Raw genomic sequence first — 8,556 nt, 5'->3', positions numbered from 1 at the left:
AGCACATGGATAGATGAGACAGGTGTATACTTGTTTCTATGGAAGACTTGAGGGATGGCACATTGCAGATATGATGGAGGTTGCTTCATGGACCTAGATGTGGCATACTGAGAGTTGGAGATTGATGAGATGATCTCTTCACTTTGAGGAGATACACATATGGATGATGTTGGGATAGATGTGGCTGATTTCATATAGCACATTGACACCAAACATCATGGACGACATGTTGCAGATGAGATGAGGACTACTTCATGGACCTGAGCATGGCTTACACTTATATGGAGATGGATTCTTGATCGAGTTCAGGATGTGACAGGATGCTTTGAGGAATGACTGATGGTGGCATGAGGATGTGCATTCTCATGGTTTGAGCGTGACGGTTGGATTAGCTACCCAACTAGTTCAGACATGGGGGTTAACAGTGTGCAGAGATGTGTTAGCATTGTGTTGGAGTATCATGGCAGCAGTTCACATGATGAGGTCGACATGGGATGTTGCAGTGGGCATGTGGCTTGGATGGAGGGACCAACCTTCCATGGTGGAGCAGCATGTGGAGATTGTGACAGGGTGATCGATGATCGTGGATTGAGATGATCTCTGATGGATGACATACCGATGAGGTGTATACCTTGGTATGGTTATCTTGGTAACGGATGGTTGCGGAGGTGAGACATGGTGGAGATGGTAGTTCTACATATGACACAGTGATGGTTGCAGTATGTGGAGAAGTTGACATCATGGATGATCTTGGTGGACGATTACCAGGATGGTATGTTGTCGAGGATGACAACGATTTCAGGTGGAGGAGGATGTAAGGTCCTCGGATGTGCGGTGCGGCTGGGCGCCGGGTGACCGCGCGCGCGCGCACGACGGGCATGCGATGGTGCGACAGGCAGGTGCGACCAACTGGGCGTGCGGAGGAAATTCGACGTTCCTGCGAGCTATGTGCGACAAAAGGCTGAACGAAGACTTCGACACTTGGAGAAATGTGATGGAAAAAATGATGGTTTATACCCGCAGTTGAGGCGCTTTGCGATGGGGGTTGGCCGTCTCACATGGAGGGCGGGCCGACTCATAGTTTGGGCGCTCGAAGGGTGTGTAAATGAAGATTTGGTGGTCGGCTGGGCGAGCCACCACTACACTTGCGATGTGTATATATATGAGTACGTTGGAGCTCATTTCAACCAACAAGCTTCGCACTTCTTCTTCGCTCTTGAAAGAGATTCTCTTGTGCGCAGTTTTAAGGGGAGATGAGCGCATAGCTCATGCGCTTCCCTTTGGTAGTTCGCACTTGGTGAAAGGCGCTCTTGGTGAGAGGTGGATACGTTGGGCAAGACGTGCCCGGGTGTATTGTGCGGAGGTGTTTGTGCGACGACTTGGCATGGGTGTCTTAGCGACTCGGGTGAGTGCCCGCCCACCGTGCAAGTGTGCACGAAGGTGTGACGAAGGTTAGAACCGGAGGTCGTAGAGTTGGGCAGGCAGTACTACGTGTTGTGCACATGATTTGGGCGTTTGTCAAGAATTGGCAAGCGGGACTGCGTGTGGGCAGGTATACACGGTTTGGGCGTTTGCGACAAAACAAAGAGCGAACTGGCGAAGACGTGCGACGAGGTGAACGACGGGTTGGTGAGTCGTGCGGCGACCGTGCGGAGGTGCCGACGAGCTGGGCAATCGAGTTTGCCGAAGTTGTGAAAATTTGGCTAAGTGTAAATTTGGGGTTTCCCAAGGACTTAGTCTGTACATTGTAAAAATGAAGATTATATAATATATTGATATTCGGGCAGACTCATATTGCAGGGAGTTGCCCCTCCCTTTATACTGTTGTGCATTTCTCTTGGTTAATGTTGTTGATAATGAATGTGTATGGATGTTCATTGGTATAAAGGCACATTAATAATACTTGGTAACGAAAATACTAAGTATGAAAGTGGTTAGGCGTAGTCCACGAACATAAGTATTGGTGAAAAGAAAGTGTTCGGTGGTGCCGCACCTCACTATAAGCGGTTGAAAGACTACCGCAGGTGTAGGGACGTGACAGTTCCCCTCTAAATATGTATTCGAATTTCAACCTTTGTTTTCAAAGCGTGATGCGTAACGAGGTGAAAATTTTGCTTGGATGACAAATTTCTCATTGGAATATGATGGAATTTTTTGAACAAATCCAACCATGGGAGTGTTTGAGTCATATTTTTTATGCTGGAACTGGATTGAGCGCCATCAAGAACCCTTGGGGCTCCCAAAATCTCGAAGTTTCATAGCTGTAACTTAGATTTCCAAAAATTTCCACCATATTTTGTCAAAATCTTGCCAAAATTTCCACTGTTTTCTGGGTGAAAACGTCACCTCCTTAGATTACTCTATTTTCAAAGTGTCAATTCAACCTCATTAAGAAGACGTGCACGACGTTATAGTAATGAGTATGATGTAGGCAGAGATACCAATGTTTTAAAGCGAACACTTTGAATGTAATGTCTCTTTTGCTACATGTCTCAAATGGGGGCGCATGCATGAAGATATAAATTCCTTTTTAGGGTATCAATGGTTTAAAAAATCATCTTTGTTATAAAAAAAATGATAAGGCATATACATAATGCATGTCTAGGTGATGCACATACATAATGTTCAAGCAGACTTGAAAATGTTGAACAAAAAATGCATACACAATTTGTAACCACAATAAACATAACATGACCTTTTCAGAAAGGTGTATGGATTTTAAAATGAATATACATTATCCATCACATTAAAAAATATAAGCATCTAGTTTTATTCATTTATCTTTCATTTCTCTACATTTCACTAAAAATGTAGAGAGAAGGAAATATGAGGATTTAAACAAGCATAAGCCATTTAAGTGACTAATTTCAATTTATATTTCTATTTTTGGAAATCAATGTACTACATTACAATACTCTTTCCTCATTAACTATCTCAATGTGTGTAGCATTGGGGTGTTTTGTTATATTTTTATTTCATTTATTAATTTTTTTCTTTATTGGCTTATTAATTCTTGTAAAATTTGTTTAATCATAAAAATTCATTTTGTAACTAGAATGGAAAAATATTGATTCCTAACATTGAGTATGTTTAGCTTGAAATCCAAAATCGAAATACTTCAAACCTTGATAACATGGAGTTAAAATTAAAAACTTGAGCAAACTAGAAACCTTATAACCTCCTCAAGATCAAAATATTAACATCCTTGCTAAAATTGGAATTTGAGATGACTTCATATAATTTTTAACGTTGAATATCCTCTTCATTGATATCACGATGAAGCATTTGAGTCCATTATTCACACAATTTTTATAACACAAAATTTATTATACAATATTAACTACACATAGGGATTGAAGAGGTATGTCATTGACTTGTTATCAAAAAGTGAAGAAAATAAAAAAAAACATATGGTTAGGTTGTTTATTTACCATCTCCTTCTATTAATCAAGAACTTTGCATATCATACCATCATTGATAATTAAATGGATCATTGATAGAATTTTTGATAATTTTCATGGTAATATGGAATAATGATTATACTTTTGAGAAATCTATATATAATCCATACTAAGATGTCATTATGTGAAATATTTTAATATACTATAATTTTAATGGTTCACTAAAGCGTCTTACACGATAAACCATTTGTAAAGTCTTATATAGACCATTATTATTTTCCTAGAAGTAAACATAATCCCATCTATATATTTTACTTACACACACTTTACTACAAGATACTCAATATATGTTTGCCACACATAATTGAATTTTTGATTGAGATCACCATTTATACTATTTGGTAGGTTGTGTTTATTCGACTATTTTACATAAATATTTTAGACCTTTTTCAATTATTTTTATCTTAGTTTATTTTAGGAATTCTGACCCATTCCATGTCATTCTCCCGATCTCCTTCTTTTAAGCTTCTCACCAAACTATTATATACTCAACTTTAAATAAGCTATTATATACTTAATTTTAAATTTAAAATTAAAAAACTATGATTATAAAATATTTATTATAATATTTTTGTTTAATATATATAATTCATATAAGTTCGCCACATACATAATTGAAATTTTGATTGAGACCAACCTTCATACTATTTGGTAGGTTAAGTGTTTATTCGACTAGTTTACATAAATATTTTTAAAAATATTTTAGGTCTTTTTCAATTATTTTTCTCTCAGTTTCTTTAGGAATTCTGACCCATGCCATGTCATTCTCCCGTCTCCTTCTTTTAAGCTTCTCAACACACTATTATATACTCAACTTTAAATAAGCTATTATATACTTAATTTTAAATTTAGAATTAAAAAATTATGATAATAAAATATTTATTATAATATTTTTCTTTAATATATATAAATCATAATTTTATACTATTTAATTCATAATTTTATATATGGTGAGAGTAAACGATGCTTATATACTTAATTTTAAATTTAGAATTAAAAAGTATGATTAAAAAATATTTATTATAATATTTTTATTTAATATATATAATTTCTAATTTTATAATATTTAATTTATAATTTTATATATAGTGAGAGTAAATACTTTGTTTACTTATTGGAAGATTTTTTTTCTTTTGGACAACTCGGGATGTATGAATTTTGATGTAAGGGTATTAATGTGACTTTTATTAATATAAAATTATTTTTCTTCTTTTATTATTATTATTATTATTATTATTATTATTTATTTTAATAAATTAATTAATTTTTTAAAAAATATTTTTTTTATTTTAAAGTTTTAAGATAAAATTTATTGAGTATTTTTAAGTATCGGGTATAAAAATAAAGACATCATTAAGACCATCAAAAGAGCTAGGACCAAAAATCAAGTAAGGCTCCTTACAACAAGCTCTAAAACTTCTAACAATAAAGCATATTTACCTTTCATTCAAGGAGTTACTAATAAACTTGCCAAAGTTCATAGAAAGAATGGTATTGAAACTTCTTTCAAACCCTTAATTACTATAAGACATAAGATGATATTTGTTAAAGACAATCTGGATCACCTCCCGTAGATAGGTGTTTACAAAGTCATGTGGGAATTGCTACATTGGAGAGACATCAAGGTCCATTAAAATAAGGCTCAAAGAGAATGGTGCTAATGTAAAAAATAACAGAACTAGGACTTCTGCACTTGTAGAACACTCAGCTAAGACATGCCACCACATATGCCTTGAAGACTCCAAAATAATTGCTAAAGAGAAGCAACAATATAAACTGAAAATTTGGGAAGCTCTTGAAATTATAAAGCATCCTCAAAATATTAATAGAAATGGGGGTTTGGCAGTAAGCATAAGCTGGATTCCTGCTACACGAGAGCTCTCAACAAAGACTAAACCCATATATAAATTTCCCTATTTACCTTCCATATTCATCTTTCCCTCATAAATCTCTCCCTTCCCATAACCCTTCCATTCCTCCCTTAAATTTCCCTAACTAATCAAAAACTATTCATCCCTATAATTATAATATACTAATATCTTATCATATGATTAAGTTAATATTTCTTTAATAATAACTATTAACTTCAATCCTTATAATAATAATATCATACATTAAGAATAATTAATCTTTTCCTCCTCATTTTTCCCCTCCCCTTAAAATAAATCATTATTACTAATTTTTACATTCTAGTTTTTTTTATAATTATTATTAGTATAGGTTTAATTTAGTATCATGTTTATTAATCTAGTTAATAATATAATTATTATACGATTAATTCAACCTCATTATTAGTAATAAATATTATTACCAATAATGATAATAATTAATTCTTATAATAATAACATGATTATTAACTTTATTAATTGACCATTATCCTAAATATAGCATTATTAATAATTATTATTATCATTTATAATTTCTATTTCTGATTAATTTCCCTCAACATTTGAATACCTTTTTATGTTAATTATTATAATTAATAAATTAGGGTTATCTGGTCAACCATTTCTCTCTGTTCATCCTTCCTTTCACTATTATTCCCTTCCTCGCTTTTCTCGATGGATTTGTCCCGACGATGAGTCTTGTTGTATACTTGAAACATCGACATAAAAAATGACTATTGTGGTTAATATTCCAAATACTCATTTTCAAGTTTCATTAATATTGTGCATAGTTATGCTTTTATTTTTCACATGAACTATATATGTTAAACATAATTGATTCTTTCCATCCTCTCTTGCAAATACCATTAGATTTAGGGTTTGTATTCATCTGTACAGTGTATACAATACAACATATATATCTTGCAGCATCCATAAACCACTAATCTATTTCTTCTGTATCATAATACATTTATAATTCCTTATCCGAAATTGCAAAACCATGGGGAAAACTATCATGTTCCACAAAACTTCTTTTAGAAAAATAATGTGTTGAAAACAACCCAAAAGAATAAAAAAATGGGGGTATTTCCTACAAACCCCCGCTTTGGGTGGCGGGGCTTCGATCCTGACTACCCCCTCCCCCCTCCTTGTTGTGCATCACCTTTGTACAACACATAAAAATAGTTGTGCAAAGAATATAACACATGCCGAACATTCTCTCGCTATTTTCTTTGCACACAAGGGGTCATAAGAATACATGATTAGCAATCTAGAGAAATAATCCTCATTGTTTTTCTACATCGAGAAAACTTCTTAATGCATCAATTTTGTTACTGAATCTACAATATTTTTGATAATCCACTTTTTCAGCAACATCTTCTGTTTAATCATATCTCTCATGAAGTGATACTAAACATTGACATGCTCTATCTTCAAATTAAAAATTTGGTTCTTTTCCAAGAAGATTGCACTCTCACTGTCACAATCTATATTTACAACTTCTTGTTCCAATCCAATACCTAAACATAATCTATGTAGCCATACTCCATTTCTTACATGAGTGACTACAATGTGTTTAGCTTTTGTATTCAACCAATTATTTGTTATATTTAACCTGTATTTTTTTTCATTTGAGGTGGAATTATTTTGAGTTAATTTTTCATTCATTTAACCTATAATTTGTATTTTTTTTATTTTTTAAACATTTAATTATTAGTTCTTTTCATTTTGAAAAGATAAAATTCTTTCATTTAGCTACTAATTATTTTCATTTGTTAAGGTGTTTTTGGTGAATAATGGATGGAGTGTCCACTCTAAACATTGCCTTTGACATAGTTTAAATCCAAGAAAATACTTCATTAAACACAAAATTTCTAATTAATATGTAATCACTTTTATATAAGCTGCAATTTTTTCATTTAACTTATATTTTTGTAATTTGATTAAAGTTTATTTTCATATAATGTAAATTATCTTTTTACAAAGGAAGGAAGCTCAATTCATAATTGTGATGTTATGGAATATCATGTAAATTGTAAGATTCAAAGTTCAAATGTGTTTATCCAAAAAAAATATACATTATTTTTTTGTTAAACATGTAATTTTTTAATAACGTTTAAGACGTTCCCCTTTGAGAAGAACTCTCTTAGCTGTCACTGTTTCTCATTGTGAAATCGTAGATTTGTGTGTTAGATGATTAAAATAATTTGCATCGTTGGATCATATTAGTGGTGGAGATCTAAAAATAACTGTTTAGAACTACCCAACAATGATATGGGAGCGAGATGATGCAGTAAGTAGAATATTTTACTAGGAACAATCATGGCACTACCCAGCCAAAATCGGGGATTTTTGTAGGCCTCAACATAGGGCATATAGTCACCAAGCATGAGCTCGGGCCTCACCCTTCTGCTAATAAAGGGAAGAGTAGCAAACGAAAGGACTTTGTGATGAAGCTGATAAGGAAAGTTGCAGGTTTTTCTCCTTACGAGAAGTGGATCACCAAGCAATTCAAGGTAGGGAAAGATAAGCATGCTCTAAAAGTGGCAAAGAAGAAGATGGGAACCCACAAAAGGGCCAAGAAGAAGCTAGAGGAGATGTCCAACGTTATCAGGAAGATAAGGGTTGCTGGTACCACTGAGAAGAAGAAATATTTCTAGATTTGTTGTTGTGCAGTTTTTACATCTTAAAGTTCAGCTATGTTTCTCCTAAGTTTGAGAGAAGTAGAATATTTTACGAATCAAGAGAAAAATTTCAACATGTGTTTGGCGCTAAGAGGCATGGGCACAGGAATTTCATTGAAAATGTCTTTTTTTGTGTTGTTTATCAAAAAATGTTTTTAATGTCGATGATGCAAATGTTGGACCAGGGCTCCCAAAATGGACCGAAGAACACTTAGACTGCCCGCACTATAGGCAACAGAGGTCATGATACCAGCGAAGTTGAGTGGGAAGTAGGTGAGGAGAACGCAAAGTACTATCTACGGACACTACACTATAACCTACAAGCCTTGAACTTGCGGGTACCATCTACGAGACTCTATGACTTGTGAGCGAGATGGCAGAGGTATGTTTGGGAAAATGCCTTTGCTTATGTTGTCTATCAATTGAAAGTTTGATCAAATTCAAAAGAAGTTTTATCTTGGAAAATACCTATAAAAGTGTTAGTATTTAGTTTTGGCTTGGAATTGTTATCTTGGATAGAAGTGA

The 8,556-nt window shown here is 33.7% G+C and overlaps 1 pseudogene; it reads left to right on the top strand.

Annotated features, from left to right (window-relative positions):
- The first annotated feature begins 1,162 nt into the window (after window positions 1-1,162).
- LOC149173309 (large ribosomal subunit protein eL36z pseudogene) lies at window positions 1,163-8,007 on the top strand (annotated as a pseudogene).
- Window positions 8,008-8,556: the final 549 nt, after the last annotated feature.

The sequence above is a fragment of the Pinus tabuliformis genome, chromosome 4_2, assembly GCF_031772625.1.
Source record: "Pinus tabuliformis cultivar Carrire ecotype Pingquan chromosome 4_2, CPIR1, whole genome shotgun sequence".
NCBI classification, from domain to species: domain Eukaryota; kingdom Viridiplantae; phylum Streptophyta; class Pinopsida; order Pinales; family Pinaceae; genus Pinus; species Pinus tabuliformis.
This window is presented reverse-complemented; position numbering and strand designations above follow the sequence as displayed.